Source organism: Suricata suricatta, chromosome 1, assembly GCF_006229205.1.
Source record: "Suricata suricatta isolate VVHF042 chromosome 1, meerkat_22Aug2017_6uvM2_HiC, whole genome shotgun sequence".
Taxonomy (NCBI): domain Eukaryota; kingdom Metazoa; phylum Chordata; class Mammalia; order Carnivora; family Herpestidae; genus Suricata; species Suricata suricatta.
The window spans coordinates 138,333,915-138,352,407 of record NC_043700.1 but is presented as its reverse complement, the minus strand read 5'-3'; the positions used below and the strand labels follow the sequence as shown (position 1 = coordinate 138,352,407).

At 37.8% G+C, this 18,493-nt stretch overlaps 1 long non-coding RNA gene across 3 annotated transcripts in view; it reads left to right on the top strand.

Moving 5' to 3' along the window:
* LOC115283592 overlaps positions 1-16,357 on the top strand; it is a 38,680-nt gene extending 22,323 nt beyond the window's left edge. For 2 of the 3 annotated variants that reach the window (XR_003905038.1, XR_003905031.1), the window contains one exon: positions 16,161-16,357. This is a non-coding gene — a long non-coding RNA (uncharacterized LOC115283592). Of the gene's footprint in view, positions 1-1,602; positions 1,880-16,160 lie in introns of all 3 variants that reach the window. The other variant, XR_003905044.1, reaches the window with a different exon arrangement.
* The last annotated feature ends 2,136 nt before the right edge of the window (positions 16,358-18,493 follow it).

The window sequence follows — 18,493 nt, the reverse complement described above, 5'->3', positions numbered from 1 at the left end:
CTCTGCCATTTTCCAGCTGTTGCTTCAGTAACTTTCTCAAGCCCAATTTCTTCATTCAGAAAATGGAGGTGATACAAAACCACACTGAGATACCACCTCACACCAGTCAGAGTGGCTAATATTAACAACTCAAGAAACAACAGATGCTGGTCTAGATGTAGAGAAAACTCTTGCACCATTGGTAGGAATGCAAACTGGTGCAACCACTCTAGAAAACAGTATGGAAGTTTCTCAAAAAATTAAAAACAGAACTACCGTATGACCCAGCAATAGCACTACTAGGAATTTATCCTAAGGATACAGGAGTGCTAATGCATAGGGGCACATGTACCCCAATGTTTATTTCAGCACTTTCAACAATAGCCAAATTATGGAAAGAGCCTAAATGTACATCAACTTATAAATGGATAAAGATGTGGTTTATATATTCAACGGACTACTACTTGGCAATGAGAAAGAATAAAATCTTGCCATTTGCAGCAATATGGATGGAATTAGAAGGCATCATGAGTGACTAAGTGAAGTAAGTCAGAGAAAGACAAATATATGTTTTCACTCATATGTGGAACTTGAGAAACTAACAGAAGACCATGGGGGAAGGGAAGGGGAAAAAATAGTTACAAACAGAGAGAGAGAAAGGCAAACCATAAGAGACTATTAAATACAGAGAACAAACTGGGGGTTGATGGGAGGTGGGGGAGAAAGGAAAACGGGTGACAAACATTAATGAGGGCACTAGTTTGGATGAGCACTGGTGTTCTATGTAAGCAATGAATCATGGGAATCTACCCCCAAAACCAAGAGAACACTGTACAAACTGTATGTTAGCCAATTTGTCAATAAATTATTTTTTTAAAGAGAAAAGGGAGGTGATAACAGAGTTGACTTCGTAAACTTAAGTGTTAAATGATATAATGCAGCCAAAGCCTTTGCAACAGTAATACAGATAATCACTAAATAAACATCAAAAGGGAGAGGGAGAGAAATTTCTCCTTACGTTTCCCAACACATGTTTTTCCTATAGGAAGGGTCACAGTCTTAAAGCCAATCAGACTTCCAGCAATTGAGTCACTGATTTCTGCTACACATCTGAAAATAAATAATCATTAACACTGAATGTCTGACAGACTGGTCTCTGAATTTAAATATCACATACTATTAGCTTCCTGATTTTTTTGTGAGCTCCATGGTTCATTTATCTTTCAAGATTCTCCATAGATTAGTTTTTCCCTCAATAACTTCTCTCAACCTAGTGTGTATGCACTCCAACCAAGCCTTCTCGTTTCCATCACACTTGAGAGCTACACCTCTAATCTCTCCCACATTCTCCTCATACAAATACAAAGGGATCTGACCTAACACTCCAGGGCCATCTCCAGGGACTGACTCTCACAAAGAAATGCTTACTATTTCAGCATCTCCGCAATGTTGGATGACTGAACCAACATAATGGCAAATTCAGCTTCAGGAGAGAGTCTTCCTTAGGGTTGTTTTGTCCACAAAGACTTTTAGTGGCAGAGATAGGAAAGTGGAAAATATGAGCTCTGCCTAGTAGATCAATGCCATCAGTTTCACAACAGTGACCAAGCATTCTTTCCTCAGAAAGCATCGGCTGCGTTCTCCAAGAATGACCTGGTGGAGCCTCCCCCGGAGCCTCCCAGCCTTCAGTTATTGACTCCAAGGCAAAAAGCAGAGGCTGGCGCGCTTCCACGCAACCTCCTTCACACTCACTGACAGCTGAACAAGCTCCACACTTCTCTCTCCAAATGACTGGCAACACCAGCAGAAATTTGGATCAGTAGGCAGACAAAGAAAAACAATTTAATTTCTCTCCGACTGGCTGCTGCTTTCCAAATGTGACAGATTTTCTAACCAAATGGTTCGTATTCTAGTCAATTCAGGCTGAAGTAGAAACAGGGTGAACAGTGACACCAAATGGTTAGAAAAGGGTGGTTATTAAGAAGGGGTGTTTATATCCCATCTCTCAGCAGAGATTATGGGGGGCTTACAGAGGTAAATAGTAGGCACCAAGGTAACAAATCAAAGGCAGGCGGCAGATAAGGAAACAAAGTGCTTTGGGGACTAACCGAATTCAAAGGAATAAAAGGCACAGCATAGGGAATACAGTCAATGGTACTAGAGTAGCAGTGTGTGGTGACAGGTGATGGCTACACTTGTGGTGAGCAGAGCATAGAAAAGTTGAATCACTATGTTGTATACCTGAAACTAATATAACATTGTGTGTCAACGGTACGCAAATTAAATAAACAAACAAACAAACAAACAAACTGAGAAAGAAAAGCCAAAAAGAATGTCTTCAGGCTTAAAATGTCTTCAGGATAGTGGAGAGAGAGAGAGAGAATTTGGGCTACTAATCTGACTTTAGTCGTTATTGCAGTGCATAGGAAAAGAGGAAACCTGTGCACTGCGATTTCGTTAACTGTTTGTTTGGCTTTGGGGGTGCTGCTGGATCATAATTACAGTCTCTACTCAGCCCCTCTCCAACTAAAATCAGCCAGGTAGACAAGTAGATCAGTTGTTTGTAAGATTTTTTTTTTAAAGAAAATACCTCAGTGGAAACACCAGTGTGAGCAAGAAGGAAAAAATGCAGGCATTGCTGTTTGGCATTATTAACCATTCATGATGATGTTCAGAACATCTTTAATCAATGTACCAAACTATTCTAAGTTGCATAAAAGGTTCATTTATTAATTTTTTATTATGGATTTACTGGAGAAATGGTTGGCAGAGAGCATGTTAGAGAAAACAGAATTAAGTGATATGGACAGGGAACAACCTAGAAAAATAGAGAGAAATGGTCACTAAGGAGTGCATGGAAGCTCCAGTTGACAAATAAGAAATGGGAAAGATAAACAGGGGGAAGAGTGAGCTAAATCATGGGAAGCAAAACCATGGCAGACGCTCAGGTTATTGGTGACCTAAGCCAAAAGAGGGAAATGAAAAACAAGATGAAAGAGATAGATAGGAGATGGTGAGGAAAATAAAACTTCAAGTCAGGAAGAGAAGAAGTCTAAGAATGCTTTTAAAATAACAGCTGGAAATTTCAGCATACTCCAAGGTTAAAGTGCCAGAAAGTAAAGAGAATGTGGAAAGAAACAAGTACTTGGCTCATAATGGACTCTTAAGAAACACTTGGTAGGCTTTGGTTGCTCTTGAGACAGAAAAGAGATAGGGGAGTGGAAACAAGATTAGAATTTGTAGAGGAAAGAAACAGACTGAAATATATATTGTTTTAGGTTTCATATTCTTTCCATGATGTGATGTACAAGGGTAATCAGAGAAGTACTGGAACAATTGAAATGTGAGAAAATAAGACCTCTGGTAAAAGATGAAATAAAACCCAGTCTTTTCTCCATAAAATAAAAAGTTAACAGTCATTAAGAATGTTGGGAAGTTCACAAGTCTTGCTGCTAGCCATTTCTGGAACATCCAATTGAGCTCGTTAAAACTGTCAAACTCTTCATGATAAGGAAATGCAATCCTGAAAGCTCCTTCCTCTTCCGTTTTGTTCACATCTCCATCATGTTGGATATAAATTTTTATTGACTTTTTGGACTTGTGTATCCTCCACTACACTGTGAGCTTTTCAGGACCAGAGATGGTCTTTTCTTTTCTTTTTTTTTTTTTTTTTTTGTATATTTTTGTGTAGTACCCAATATATTCCTCTTGTATATCTATGCCATGCCATTTCCAGAAAAGACTTAATATGTTACTTGGTTTTTGTTGGGAGAACTTGCTTCTCCCAGTCATCACTATTTCAGTATCTAGCAATCTTTCATCCAGTTACTCAATCCAAAAACCTAGGAGTCATCCCTGATTCTCCTCCTTCTCTTTCTCTTCCCAGTTCATCCATTATCAATTCCTGTTGGTTCTCTTTTCTGTATAAATCTTGAACCATCACTTCTCACCACTTCACCATCACCACCCATCTTGGATTGCAGGAACAGCTTCCCAGTTGGTCTCTCTGCATCTTCCTTTGCCCCTGGCAGTTTATTCTTTACAGATCAGCCAAAGTCAGATCACATCATTCCCCAGATTAAAATTTTCTAATGTTCTCCCATTGTACTCAGAACATTCCCTACCAATTGACTTCATTTCTTGCCAATTTGCTTACTAGGCAACATCTACAATAGCTTTCCTGTTGTGAATTGAAGAAGTCAAACTCATACCTGTTCCTTAATCCCATATTCCTGCATAGCTAACCCTTTTTAATTGTTCATTCTCTGAGCAAATATTAATTCTTTGGGGGGCATTTCTGACCACCTTTTCTAAAGGAGCACATACAGTTTGCTTCACTCTATTTTATTTTCTTCATAGCACCTGTTACTCTCTGAACTTACATATTCATTTGTTTTCTATTTTCCATGCCCAAATATAAACTCCCATAAAAGCCTATACTTTGTCTATTCAACGTAGCCCTACATTCCCAGGATCCTGAACACGTATAAGGTGCTCAATAAATAAACACCACTTGAACAAATAGAGACGTTGGAAAATAAGGTCCTGAGTTCATGCAGAGATACTTCCCACTCATTATCTAACACATATGCTAGCTGTATGTTTTGATTTCTTACTATAAAAAAATTACTATCTTTCTTTAAAAAATATTAAATAAATGACAAGAAATTTGTGAAGACTAACACTTCTCAGAAAATGACGCTATGTTAAAAAAGTGAATTAAAGGAGTTTAAAGATGAAAAGAATTTTAAGAGGCCATCTAGCCAAATCTCACTCTTATTTCTTGATTCTCGCTACCCCAGATCCTCTAACACGTCAGAGCAGGGGCACCCACTACCTCATGAGTCAGTCTGTTTTACTATTAGAAGGCTAAAGTTGACACACTGTGGTCACTATAGTTTATAATACTGTTTTGCATATTTTCAAGTTGTTAATAGATCAGACCTTAAAAGTTATCATCACCAAAAATGTTCTGTAACTATGTATGGTGATGCATGTCAACTAGACTTACTGGGGTGGTTATTTCATAAGACATTAAATATCAAATAATTATGTTGTATCTTGAAACTAATAGAATGTTATATGTCAATTATGCCTCAAAAAATAAATTTGTCATGCTGAACTAAAATATGCCTTTTTTCTGAGTCACAAATTTAAGAAAAAAAACCCACCCCAAAACCAGTTAGATAACAGTGATGTGGAGTTGGCCAAGAGTGTGGCAGTGGAATAAACAAGAGAGTGCTTGCCTCTTGTTTAAAGCAGGTAACTCTCATTCCAAAACTGATAACCGTTGCCATGACAGGAAGCAGGCCCAGTATCGCCAAAGTGTTCTCAGTTTTCAAGAGAAGCTTAAAGAATAGATTTTTATGTGAAATGTCTCCATTTTAAAAACCCTGTATGGCTACATCAAAACTTGAACACTGCTGGTTGATGAACTTCTAGTCTAAAGTATCATAAAAAAAGCCTTCTCCATCTTCCTCTAGAGGATTCAGAATTTAAATATATTTAGGATATCTCCTCTAATTTTCTTTTCTTAATCTATAATTCCTTGGATAATTTAAAGATTTAAAAAATCATGCTATAATTATTTATATAGCAAAAATCAAATAAGCAGATGGCTTTAAGAATCTACTGGATTAACTGAAATATTTAGGTTATAGTTGAGTTAAAAACAAACAAACAAACAAAAAAGTAAAGTAAATGGATATAAGGATGATTACAAGGCAAACAGCACTGTGGCAACAGCTTTCCCTCTGGTATTTCATCTTGTGGCCTCTTGTCCAGACCACATTTCAATCCTACCATTTTATGTACCGTTAAGATTACTAGTTTCAAACTTCACACAGCACATGATGTACTTGAGGGAATTGACCCTCAGTGAACCACAAGACAAGTTTTAGTACAGCAAAATTCAGAGCATTATTTTAACACAAATATTGTAGCTCACCCACACATATTGAGAGCAGCAGCCCTATCTGACCCCAAAAGGAAACTTACGCTGTATTACATCATAAGAAAATTATCATCTTTTTCTTATTTCACTCCCACGCCATTTATCTTTTTTAGAACATTCTTTTTCTGTGGACTAATACTATGACTTAAGTTGAGGAAGACAATAATTAATAAAAAAAAAACCTCCCCAAAGCAAATTATCTGGAGTTATGAAACTTCCAAAGATGTCTTTCAACAATAAACTACACATTTACATTGTTTCTAAAGCATTATGTGCTAACGTTTCTCAAAATTCTTATAAGACAGTATTATACCAAATTGCTTTACGATTACATTACACTGATTTGTGTCTCTTCCTACTTTCATCATGCAGACTACTGATTCTGTTTTGTAATTCTAACTCTAATTTTTCCTATGCATCACAGAGCCATGGCCTTATTATCCAATTTTATAAAAGAGCCTCTCTTCTGTTCAGTCTGACATCTTCTTGTCTTCCTAACTTTACAATTAGAAGTCCTACTTCCCAGCTGTGATTGGAAGTATGATATATTTTATAATCCTTATTCAAAAGATTGTCCTTAAAAAATATAACCCATCGTTATAGCATTAACATTTATCAATAAATCTCCCTTTCCATGAGCTGTCTTCTTTATGGTAAACTCAAACATATTCCTGACCACCCTGCAGGATTGAGCTTCCTTATAAATTTTTCTGGGTTTTTTTTGTTTTTGTTTTTGTTTTTGTTTTTTGAGAGACAGAGAGAGACAGCATGAGCAGGGGACGGTCAGAGAGGGAGACACAGAATCCAAAACAAGCTCCAGGCTCTGAGCTAGCTGTCAGCACAGAGTCCAACATGGGGCTCGAACCCACAAACTGTGAGATTCTGACCTGAGCTGAAGTCAGATGCTCAACCGACTGAGCCACCCAGGGGCTCCTTGATCTCCCTTATATTTGAGGCACAAAGGGTGGTAGACTTCCCATTGGTTCAGTGAGGTGTGGGCAGCATTTGGATTTTGAGGATTTGCTCCTATCTATTTCCCCTCTCAGCTGAAGGTATTACTAGGTACAAATGGAGTTTCTTTAGGCTGTATGGGCTGAATGATAAAATTGCCATTTTTGCAGATCAGAAATAATTTTGTAATAAAAATTATAAATCATAAATGGTTAATTATCAGCAATTTTATATGGTTCAACATAACAAATTTGAGGGTAAAGTTTAAAGTAACAAATCAATGAACTTCTATATTATTAGAATAAAATTGTTGAAACTTGATTATCTACAATTCCATACATTTCCATTAAATTATTTCTTAAATAAGACCTAAAATCAGGAAATTAAGTTGTGATTAAAATATGTTGTATTCTATTAATAGCAAATAAAAATGTTCATATATTAAAAATTATAAATAGACCTCAAAATATTATTACAGAGCTGATTAAGGAAAAGAAGGGAGGGAGGGAAGGAGGGAGGGTGGGAGGCACGAAGGGAAGGAAGGAAGGAAGGAAGGAAGGAAGGAAGGAAGGAAGGAAGGAAGGAAGAAGGAGGGAAGGAAGAGGAGAGAGAAAAGAAAGGAAAAAATATATATAACTATAGTTCCATGTAAATTAAAATATGAATACATAATGCTTCTACTCTATGTGACTTAAGTTGAACAGTAATAAAAGTAAAAATAGACAATGCTAGGACCATGCTACAAACAAATATCAAATCATAACTAAGAAAAATACACTTTTAGAGGTCACTATGTGATGGCATTATCAACATTGGTTTTTTTTTTTTTAATGTGCAATCCACTATGCATTTTTATTAAGGACAATAGCCCAGATAAACATTTTGGAACATGAAAGACACCAGGGAATACAGTTCTTATGATCCCTACTAGAGGACAGACTTGAGCTAAACAGAAAGTCCTGGAGGTGAGCTTTGAATCCACCCACAACTGTGGAACTAAGACTAAAACAAAAGAGGTTATGATTGCTAATCATAAATGTTATACCAGACATACCCATTAAAAATGTGAGTATCAACATTGTTTCCTGAATAGACAGAGCTGGTATGATGATCACTAAAAGATATAATCTTACTATGCCTTTGTGGAAAGACCAGTCACCAGGAGTAACAGCTAATGTCCAGACACTGTATTAGTCAGAGTTCAGAAAAACAGAACCAACAGGATATATTGAGAGAAAAAGAGAGAAAGTGGTTGAGTTAGTTGAATAAATTGGTTCATGCACATATGGAGGCTGGCAAGCCCAGGGTCTGTCAGGCAGGCTTGAGACCAGGGAAGATCTGATATTGCAGTCTAAACTCTGAAGGCAGTATTGAGGCAGAATTGCTTCTTCCTCATGGGATCTATCTTTTCTCATAAGGCCTTCAAATGATTGGATGAGACCCATCCATATCATGGAGAATAATCTGTTGTGTTTCAAAGGTTACCAATTTAAATGTTAATCACATCTAAGAAGTACCTTTATGGCGACATCTAGACTTGTGTTTGACCAAACTGAGTACCACAGTCTAGCTAAGCTGATGTGTAAAACTAGTCACCACACAAACTATCTTTGAAATGGCACCTAGGTGTACATTGATTTTTTTCCCTAAAGTTAGATCACCATTTTGAATAATTACGAATGCTTAGTAACAATGCCCACAATCATTTGTAATATGAGCCTAGATAAATAAATGGAGAATCTAGTTTCAGGCTAATATAAACATTTGTGATGGAGCCTACTCCTGCCTTCTTGTACAAGACTGGCACCAAATAATAGCCCACTTATGAGGTCTCCCCAAGATTAAGGCACTCTTTCTAAAGACATTTAAAACACCCATTAATTCCTAGGTTATATTAAGTCTCTAAGGGTAGAGATACTTGTTCCTTCTTCTCTTCTAATACACTTATCACAAATCCTCCTCAATCATAGTCATTCTCATTTAATCGGAGCTGTATTCAAATGTTTCAGTTAACTGCTCTCAACTCACTGTCTTTGAACAACCACCTTTCTGTTTTTGTGATTAATCATCGCTATATGTAATTATGTATATGTTTTTAGATTATGTTTAACTCCTTTTTCTAAGTATTTCGTCTCTGTATATAATTTGTACTCTATTTGAGATTGTATGATATGTCTTCTACATTCTTTGTAAACTCCACAGAATTTCCCCCAAAATATTGATCATTGCAATGACTGAATTAATCTTAACTTATTAAATATAAAACTTTTTTTATTGTCTTTAAAGTAACATGCAAGGGTGCCTGGGTGGCTCAGTTGGTTGAGCATCTGACTCTTGATTTTGGCTTAGGTTATGATCCCAGGGTTGTGGGATCAAGACCCATGTTGGGATCTCTCACTTTAAAATAAATTTTTTAAAAACTAACATGTGGTAGAGTATTATTTACAAAAGAAATAGGATATTTATATTATTTATGAAATAACAGGATAATCCTAGTATAGGATAATTCTAAAATAGGATATAGTAATTGCTTTTTTAAGTTGTGGTTGATTGACAAGTTGTAAAATAAACCTCTGAACAATCCCAATAGTACATTCATACTTAACATATTATTATTAACTGGAGAGTACTTTTCTCCCTCCAAAATGAAACTGAGTATTCAACTTAAATCTTAAATTAAAAAAATGGATTTGAATTTTTATAATTGCTTATCATCTTGGAGATATACCAACAATTTCCATAACCACATAAAACTTGAGGAAAAATAACCTCTGCAACATTAATCATCCTACAATTTGTGTTTGATATGTATAAAGTTCCCAGAGATAACCTTCATTTTAAATGTCATCTGCAGCCCGTCTGGGACTCTGACATATGGAACATCCAAGACCTCAGTGGAATGTCTCTGGTTCCCTATGGTAACTAGGACCATATGCACAGTCCTCCACTGACAAACTAAAATATGAAAAAAAAAGAGAGAACTTTTTGATGCATTTCCATCTATAAACAAAACATTGTGGAAAAAAAAAGACACTGAAAAAACTATTATAGTCTTCATATTTAAGCAATAAAAAAATCCCAACCACTGAGCACACAATGTAATTTGTTACAGCCTATGACTAATCACCACAGAATTATTCCACTGGCACCAGATGGGGAGAAAATCCTTAATTACTGGAGATATATGTTGTAAGGTTATCAGCACTTTAAACCACTAAATTTGATTAACACTAACAATATTATCATAGGAATGATTACTCTGGGAAAGACTTTTTGTGGTTGATGGTAGACTGTGAAATAAAGTTGAAGCAAGCAATAGCATACATTAAAGAGTATGAGAGTATACCATTAGTGTCCCAGAGTCTCCAGTGGAATATATATGCAAGACAGTCTCTAAACATCGAAAGAGATTTAATTTATTTTTTAGTTTGAGAGAGAGAGCATGAAAGGGGGAGGAGGGGCAGAGAGAGAGAGAGAGAGAGAGAGAGAGAGAGAGAGAGAGAGAGAGAGAATTTTAAGCAGGCTCTATGCCCAGTGCAGAGCCTGACATGGGGCTCGATCCCACAACCCTGGGATCATGACTTGAGCCAAAATCAAGAGTTGGACACTCAACCGATTGAGCCACCCAGGTGCCCCTCCAAAAATGTAATTTTTATTTCACCAAATTTAATTGCTATTTTTGTAGTTTTCATAAGATACATAAAATTCAGTGCTATAAATGTTGATTTGAGATACACACTCCACAATTCCCAATATGCATGGCTTGGAGTAATAAAACCTGTATTAGACAATAGAAATACCAATAGTGGCTAGGTGCCAGGCACTATTCCAAAAGCTTTACATGTAATATTTGCTTTATTCCTTATAACTCTATCAGATAAGCACCATTATTATCCCCATTTATGAATGAGGAAACTGAGATGCAGAGAAGTTAAGTAACTTGCTCAAGGTCCCAACCCTGATGTGGTAAAATATATTTGAAGCCACACAGTCTAGTTCTACTGCTTATGTTAGAATGATTTTATTATATAGGCAATGCTGATATTAAATTTTATGCTCTAGTTAATTTAACTAATTTCAAAATCAAAACAAAGAAACATACTGAATAGTACCTGACCTAACACAGACTCTCCAGTTAGAAATTTCCCCTCAGGGCACCTGGATGGCGCAGCCTATTAAGAGCCCAACCTCAGCTTAGGTCATGATCTCACTGATTGTGAGTTTGAGCTCTGCATCAGGCTCTGTGCCGACAGCTCAGAGCCTGGGACCTGCTTCAGATTCTGTATCTCCCTCCCTCTCTGCCCCTACCCCACTCATACTCTGTCTTTCTCTCCTTCGAAACATAAATAAACATTAAAAAAAATTTTTTTTAATAAATAAAAGTTTTCCCTCAACATGTGGACTGTAGATTCCTTTTGGAAGTAATTCTGTTGGCAATGAATGAACATGCATGTGTTCTTAAAGAATTTCCTTAAAGAATGCATGTCTTAAAGAATTTCCTAAACATTTTAGCAGAATGAATATTTTCTACTCGTCACTGCTCACTCAAGGCTATAGACAAGGTGCTATAGACAGAAGCTATAGACACGGTGCACGGAAGAGGAAGGTTACACAGCAGAAGAGGCCAGAGAGTCCATCATTTCCAAAGAGTTGCCACATAAAGGAAAAAGAAGATGGATTTCTACTATTGGTTCTGCCATTTACCACCTTTGAGATTTTTGAACAAGTTATTTCACTTCTCTGAGCATCAATTTCTTAATGGAACTGGAATCATTGATATCTAAAATGAATCTATGAGTCTTTAGCATCCTACAAAAGCTGAGAACCAAGAACTCTGAACACGGTTAAAGCAAGTCTGCAGGAACTAACTACCATAGCTTGGCTGACAACACAGTCACACAGGTAGCGTAGGGACAAAGCTAAAGAACAAAGCAGGAGAGAGTTAACATGTTCATTAAGCTGCCTTGTAAAGAGCTTCTGGCAAAAAATATATTGTAATTAGTTTATGGCTGAGTTATTTGATTGTACCTTATATACTAACATTGTAACTTGTCAGTTAAGAATAACTTTGCCTCTTTGGATTGCAAGCAGAGCTTCTTAGAGGTCTAGAGGGACTCAGACCATTTCTGTTTTTTCAAGTCCTTCATATTTAACAATAAATAAATGCCAAAACATGAATCAAAAACTATGATTTACTTCAAGTCTTCATGGTAGACAAAGTAACATCTCAAACACAGAAAAATATGCAATATGATTGTGCTATTAACAAGTGCATTGCAAGTTTCAAGAAAATAGGTTAGTGTCACCTTAGGCAGTGTTTTCTAGTCAAAGGACATTAATGGCATACATCTTCATTCATTTTCATTTAAGTTGTGTACAACATTATTTAAAGATGACAGCCAAAGTCTAAATTGGAGGTGTTCTCAGCACACTTTCCTGGCCCCTGTTATCACTCTGTTTGAGGAAGCTGCCTTCCAAGTGTTCCTTCAGGTAGACCCAGTTTAATCTCCACCTATCACTAAGAAATGAGCTATTGGAATGGAGTGAGCAGTAGACAAGGATTGGCAGAAACTGCGAAGGATGATTTTTCTCCTAGAACGTTTTAAGAGCTTCTCCTACCAATCAACTACATTGGCCAAAATGACCCAGGAGTGCCTCCTGGAGAATTACCAAATTTCGGTAGAACTTCATCTTTGAAGACTGAAAGAATTGCAAAACACACTCTTAATTAGTTGATCAAATTGCTCTTATAGTAGGAATATATTAGAATAATCACTTAACACATTCATAAATACCTATCATTTTTCTAGAAGTGATGAGGAGCTGCTCTTTCAGAACAAAAATAGTTTTTTAAATGTATATTTATATTTGAGAGAGAGAGCATGAGCAGGAGAGAGGCAGAGAGAGAGGGAGACACAGAATTTGAAGCGGGCTCCAGGCTCTGAGCTGTCAGCACAGAGCCCGGTGTAGGGCTTGAACTCATGAGCCATGACCTGAGTAGAAGTCAGACGCTTAACCAACTGAGATAAAATATCCATTTTTTTTTTTTTTTTTTTTGGTCTCAAGTAAATAAAAACACCAGCCTGGTGTTTCATAGTAATCATGAGCACTGACATTTGACTCGAGGGTCCAAGACAGAGCACAGGGTTAAGATTTGGCCCTGACGTTGTAAATGTGGGAGCTGGGAGATGCGGGAATGGCGGTACCAGACTCTCAAAACCACAGGGCGACAGCTAATGCGGCTGCAGAAAAATATGTTTCTTAGATGTAAATTCCAATGGAATTCATCAGACTGTGCCTCGTGGGGGTATTCTACTGATGTCTGAAAAGTTTCAGAGCCAAGACACATCTATCCAAATGAGAACTGAACTGACAAGAGCAACATGTGCACCTACTCTGGAGGATGAAGCTATAAGAGTTACTAATCTTGTGCTTCTAGACACTGGCAAACCGGTAGCCACGATGGAGGAAACACTCTCTTTTTCTCCTATTATTTCTCACTGAAGAAATGAATATTAGGTACATAAAGAGAGATCAGGGTGCTTGAGTGGCTCAGGCGGTTAAGCGTCTGACTCTTGATCTTGGGTCAGGCATGTCTCATGGTTTATAAGTTGGAGCCCCTGGTTGTGCCCTGCTCTGCCAGCATGGAGCCTGCCTGAGACTCTTTCTCTCTCTCTCTTTCTTTCATTCTCTCTCCCTCTCCCACTCATGCACATGTCCTCTCTCAAAATAAATAAATAAGCTTTGAAGAGAGAGAGACAGAGACCAATAACGATAGGAATTTTCACTTTTCCCAGAACTTCCAGCACCACAGTTGCTTTTAAAATTGGAATGCTTGGAGGCACCTGGGTGGTTGACTCAGCTGAACTTCCAACTTTGGCTCAGGTCACGATCTCCCAGTTCATGAATTCGAGCCCCACATTGGGCTGGCTGCTGTCAGCCTGTCAGCGAAGAGCCTGCTTCAGATCCTGTCTGAGGCTCTCTGCCCCTCCCCCACTTGCACTCTCCCCCAGTCCCAACAAACAAACAAACAAAAACTGGAATGCCTGATAAAAGGCTTCTTGTTTTGCTGTTGGGATGTTCTTCTGGCCCCAAATACCCAACTATGTTTCATGGTGCTCTATTCACAACTTATTCCTTAGAAGTATATAGCAAACCATACTTATAGATATAGAGGCAACAGAAAATAACCTAAAGAAGAGCCCACAGTTGAGTCTACAACAGCCTGCCCCACTTTCCTCTTCTCATTCTTGTTAGTTTTTTATTTGCTCTTCACTCCATCTAGGCTCGTGAACTTTGCACACAAGCAATGCTTCTGGAAAGCCTCCCCTGGAATGTTTCCTTGATCAGGTGGGGTATGCAGAATTTGGCCGGCTCTCATCAGAGCAAGAACTGCCCAAGTGAACTCCAAGGAATGCCTCTCAGCAGGCTGTCTGCACTGGCGTGTGCCCAGGAGAAACATGATTGCGCCTGCTAACCTTTGAGGCATAACCTTTTATTCTCCCCAGTGGAGCTTTGTTCACTGAAATTGTTATTTGTGACTTGTATGGAGGACCATGGTTTTCTTAGGAGAATCATTTACAATGGGTAAAGGTTTTTCTCTCTCCATATCAGTTACTCTTAATCATTTTATCTTTTAAACAAATTCTTTTCTCCCACACACACACACAAAATGGAATATCATGCACTAGTCTTGGTGATATCAGCTTACACAGCTCATAAAGACATGGCATGGCACTAGGGACTTTGTGAGAAATTCATCCAGCAACTTGAAGCTTTTTGAGTTTAAACCATTTTTTAAACTTCTAAATTATTTGCCTTTGTTGCCCCGATCAGGAAAGTAGTAAATTTACCCCTAATAAGTTACTGCCAATAAGTTTTGAAGACTAGCTTCTGATTAATATTTAAATAAAGTCACTTACATAAGCCTGTCATTATTAACCATGGAAAGAATCTACAGCAGCATTGTCCAGTGACTTTCTATGATGATGAAAATGTTCTCTATTCTGGCCAATAAGATAGCCACTAGACTCACATGGCTTTGAGAGCTCAAAAGTGCTGGGTATGACTGATTGAGTACTTAATTTCATTCCATTTTAATTACTTTAAAACTGTGTAGGTCTAGGGACTTGCTACTGAGAGTGTAGCCACCTACGGGAAGCATCACTTCTATCTAGGAACTTGTTCAGGTCCCACTTCAAGACTAGTGAATTCAAATCTGTACTTAATAAGATCCCCAGGCATTTTGTGTGCACATTCACATTTGAGAAATACTGATCGAGAAAAGTGGTTTTCAACACCAGAGGCACCCTTGAGGATGCCTGAAACATTTTCAGGGGTTTAATGAAGTCAAAATATTTATTTTTACTATTATTATTTATGTGAGCATGTAAATATATCTATTATTGTTATTTTTAAAGAAAATCATAACTATTTTTAAATGTCTGTTTTAATTTCTATTATGGAAAATATTGATAGGTATTTCCCCTGTTAACAAAAACAGCCCAATAGTGTTCTTATTACTTTTTGAGAGTGTAAGAGTCCTGAGACCACTAAGTTTGGGTGCTCTGGGCTTACAGGAAGCCTTGGAAAACTTGGAGAAAGTCAAAATTGAAAATCATTACTCCCCCCACCCAAAACTGAAGTATTGGTTCCTCGTAAAGATCCAGAAGAAAGAAAAGCACGGGGCACACTCAAAAGAGAAAATACGGAGTTTCTATACTTACACATTGACTCATTCAACCCACTTCTCGGCATCCACTCTGACAATCCATGCAAAATCTGTAAGAATTTATAAACAGACACACTTATTATAGCATTTTTCAATGTGATATGAGAAAAATCTGAAGGTCTATCAGAAGTGGAGTGCTAATTAAATTATAGTGCATTACACTATACAGAATAGTACGCAGCATTAAAAAGACTGGATGAAATCTTTATGTGTCCAAACCTGGAATGTTGTCCATGGTGCATTATTAAATGACAATGCAAGTTTCAAAATAATGTGTAAAGTACAGCTCATTTTAAAAGCAGGGAAACAGCTATGTGTGTCTAGCTTTACATGGATTTGGTCTTAGAGAAAGGTATGAAAGGGTACACACCAATCTGTTAACATTGGTTTAGCCTCTGCAGAGGATGGGGGTGGACATAAGATGATTATATTATTACTTCTCCTGTATTCTTATTCTTTTTGAAATTTGTAACAATTTTGAACTCCCTGTTTATTCAGCTGTGTCCCCTTCTATATTCAGTGGCCCTTGCTTGTTCTTCTTTGCAGTTCGACACATGGTAGACACTGAGAAATGCAAGTGAAGTGACCTTGGTATCACTCTCACCCTTCTGAGGAAAAGAGAAAAGGAAGATTTGTAAGAAGAGAGGAGACAACATTCCAATTGTGGCACATAATTCAGAGCATAAATGTGGTAATCATAATGTAGAGATTTCTCCCAAATTCAATAAAAGTTGATTGCAGTATCAATGTTCCAGAAACAATTAGAGATTTGTGCTGGTGACTAAGATTTTCCTCGGTCTCAGCTTCCATCAAATATAGATTCATCTTTTATGCCTGCTACGTTCCACTCTCCCTCCTGTTGCCCACCTCTTCGCCTCATTCGATCCAGTGACCCACTGCAACGCCAACAACTAAACTCTTCAGCTCTCAGCATATGCCCTGCTTGGTCTCAGCTCTGGATTTTCATATTTGTGTTCCCTGTGTTTGAAACTCTCCTCTCTTCCCTTCTCCACAGCACACATGCCTAATTCAGGCCACAGAAGAGAAAATCACCTTCTGCGGAAAGTCGCCCTCATCAGAATACTGAATTGTGTGTCCCTGCTCCCTACTCCTCAAACACTCCTCTCTGACCGTACACCCTATTATAATTTTTAGTTGGTTGTTCATCTACTCTACTTTAGCTTTCTGAGGGCTAGAACCAAGTCTGCATTGTTCTTTATTGTCACACTAGCACCAAGTACAGAGCACACTGTTGTAGCAATAATGTTTATTGAGGACATACCTTGCGTCAGGCTCTACATTATCTCATTTAACCTGCTATTAACCTTTAAGCCTATACTACCCTGCTTCCTTGTAGACACTCCGTGTTCTTGTATATCATCTGGGGCTCTGGTTTCTCTTCTTCCACCGAAATACCCTGACTCCATCAAAACAGTCTTTTACCATGTTTATGAGACATTTACTTGAGCTTAGCAATTACTTAGCTTAATTTATTTACCTTACTAGATCCATGGGATCCAATTCCTCAAGCTAACATAGTAAATCTAGAAAAAACTATAGGAGAACAGAAACCCAAGTGATATGCACTTTTGTGGGGCACACAAACAGAAATAATGCCTTAACCCAAGTAGTGGAAATTTGAGCATCCCAGCTGTACTAGGAGGAAGACAGTTTTAGAAAGAAAATTTTAGCACTTGTTTTGTAGGTTACGTCTTTGGGGGACCATCTACTCTGTCTATTTGGAAAGACAGTCCTTGGTTTGGAGCACTTTTGTGAGTGTTCAGCCCTGATCCAGGACTAACTTGTACCCCTGAATATCTGCATATCTTCTAACCATAGCAAATAAAAAAGCAACTGTATTCCTCCATTCATGCTTTGATTGAATTGATTTCCCGTAAGTAGTTTAGATTATCTAAGGAAAAAAAACAGTGGAATGCTGTGTCTGCAACTGTTCTAAATATACATAAACTACAAAAAGTTTTGGAATCCACTATAAAGTACTAAACCACCCACGCTCCAGTGAGATCAGGTTGAATGTGAACTGACTCCCCAAGTGCAGGGAGTAGAGTGTTCTTTGCCTTGATACTTAATCCCTCAGGACCGTCCTTGATGTCAGACCTCAAAAATAAAATGTCAAGAGCCACATAGGCATATGTAAGAAAGTTTTATGGCATTGGCCTTTAACTTGGCAGGAATGGCAACAAGGCCTCCTGGCTTGAGATGGTTGACCTCCTTCCTGAGTAGCCAAGGCTAGTGAGCCAACAAAGTATTTGGGGAGTAGGGATGGACAATTGCAAACATGTGACTACAAAACCTTCCTTTGACAGTCTAATAGGAGGAGAACTTCAAAATACAAGTCTGGAGGTCCTGGGTGCTAAGGAGCTAGAATAAGAAGGTTGGGTAAATGAAGGTGGGAAAAGAAATAGAATATTTAATATAGAATAGAGTATGGAGTATAGAATAGAGTATGGAATAGCTAAGGTCAACCTAGTTCAATGCAGGATGGACAAACTCAATGCTTCCACTCTGCCATCTAGCGGTAAGAAGTGCCTCTAGCTGTATTCAGCTCCTGCTCTAGGCTCCACTTCTTTTCATTTCATGAAGGGCTTTTCCACTCAGCACCTCATTTACTTGTTAAGGGGAAGCTGTGAACTAGACAGTTTTCTCTGTTGTACTGATAATGAAACTGAGGTCCAGATACAAAATGGCTATAAAAGGAGAAATGGTATGTATCCCATATTCTGTAAGGTAGTATATACATAGTGTACTGGAAAATTCAGGGTGGTAATGACTCTCTCACCAAACTCCAGGACAGATGAAGTAAAATAGAAAACTCTTCACATAGTAACTGAAGAATGTACCCCTCACAGAGAAAACAA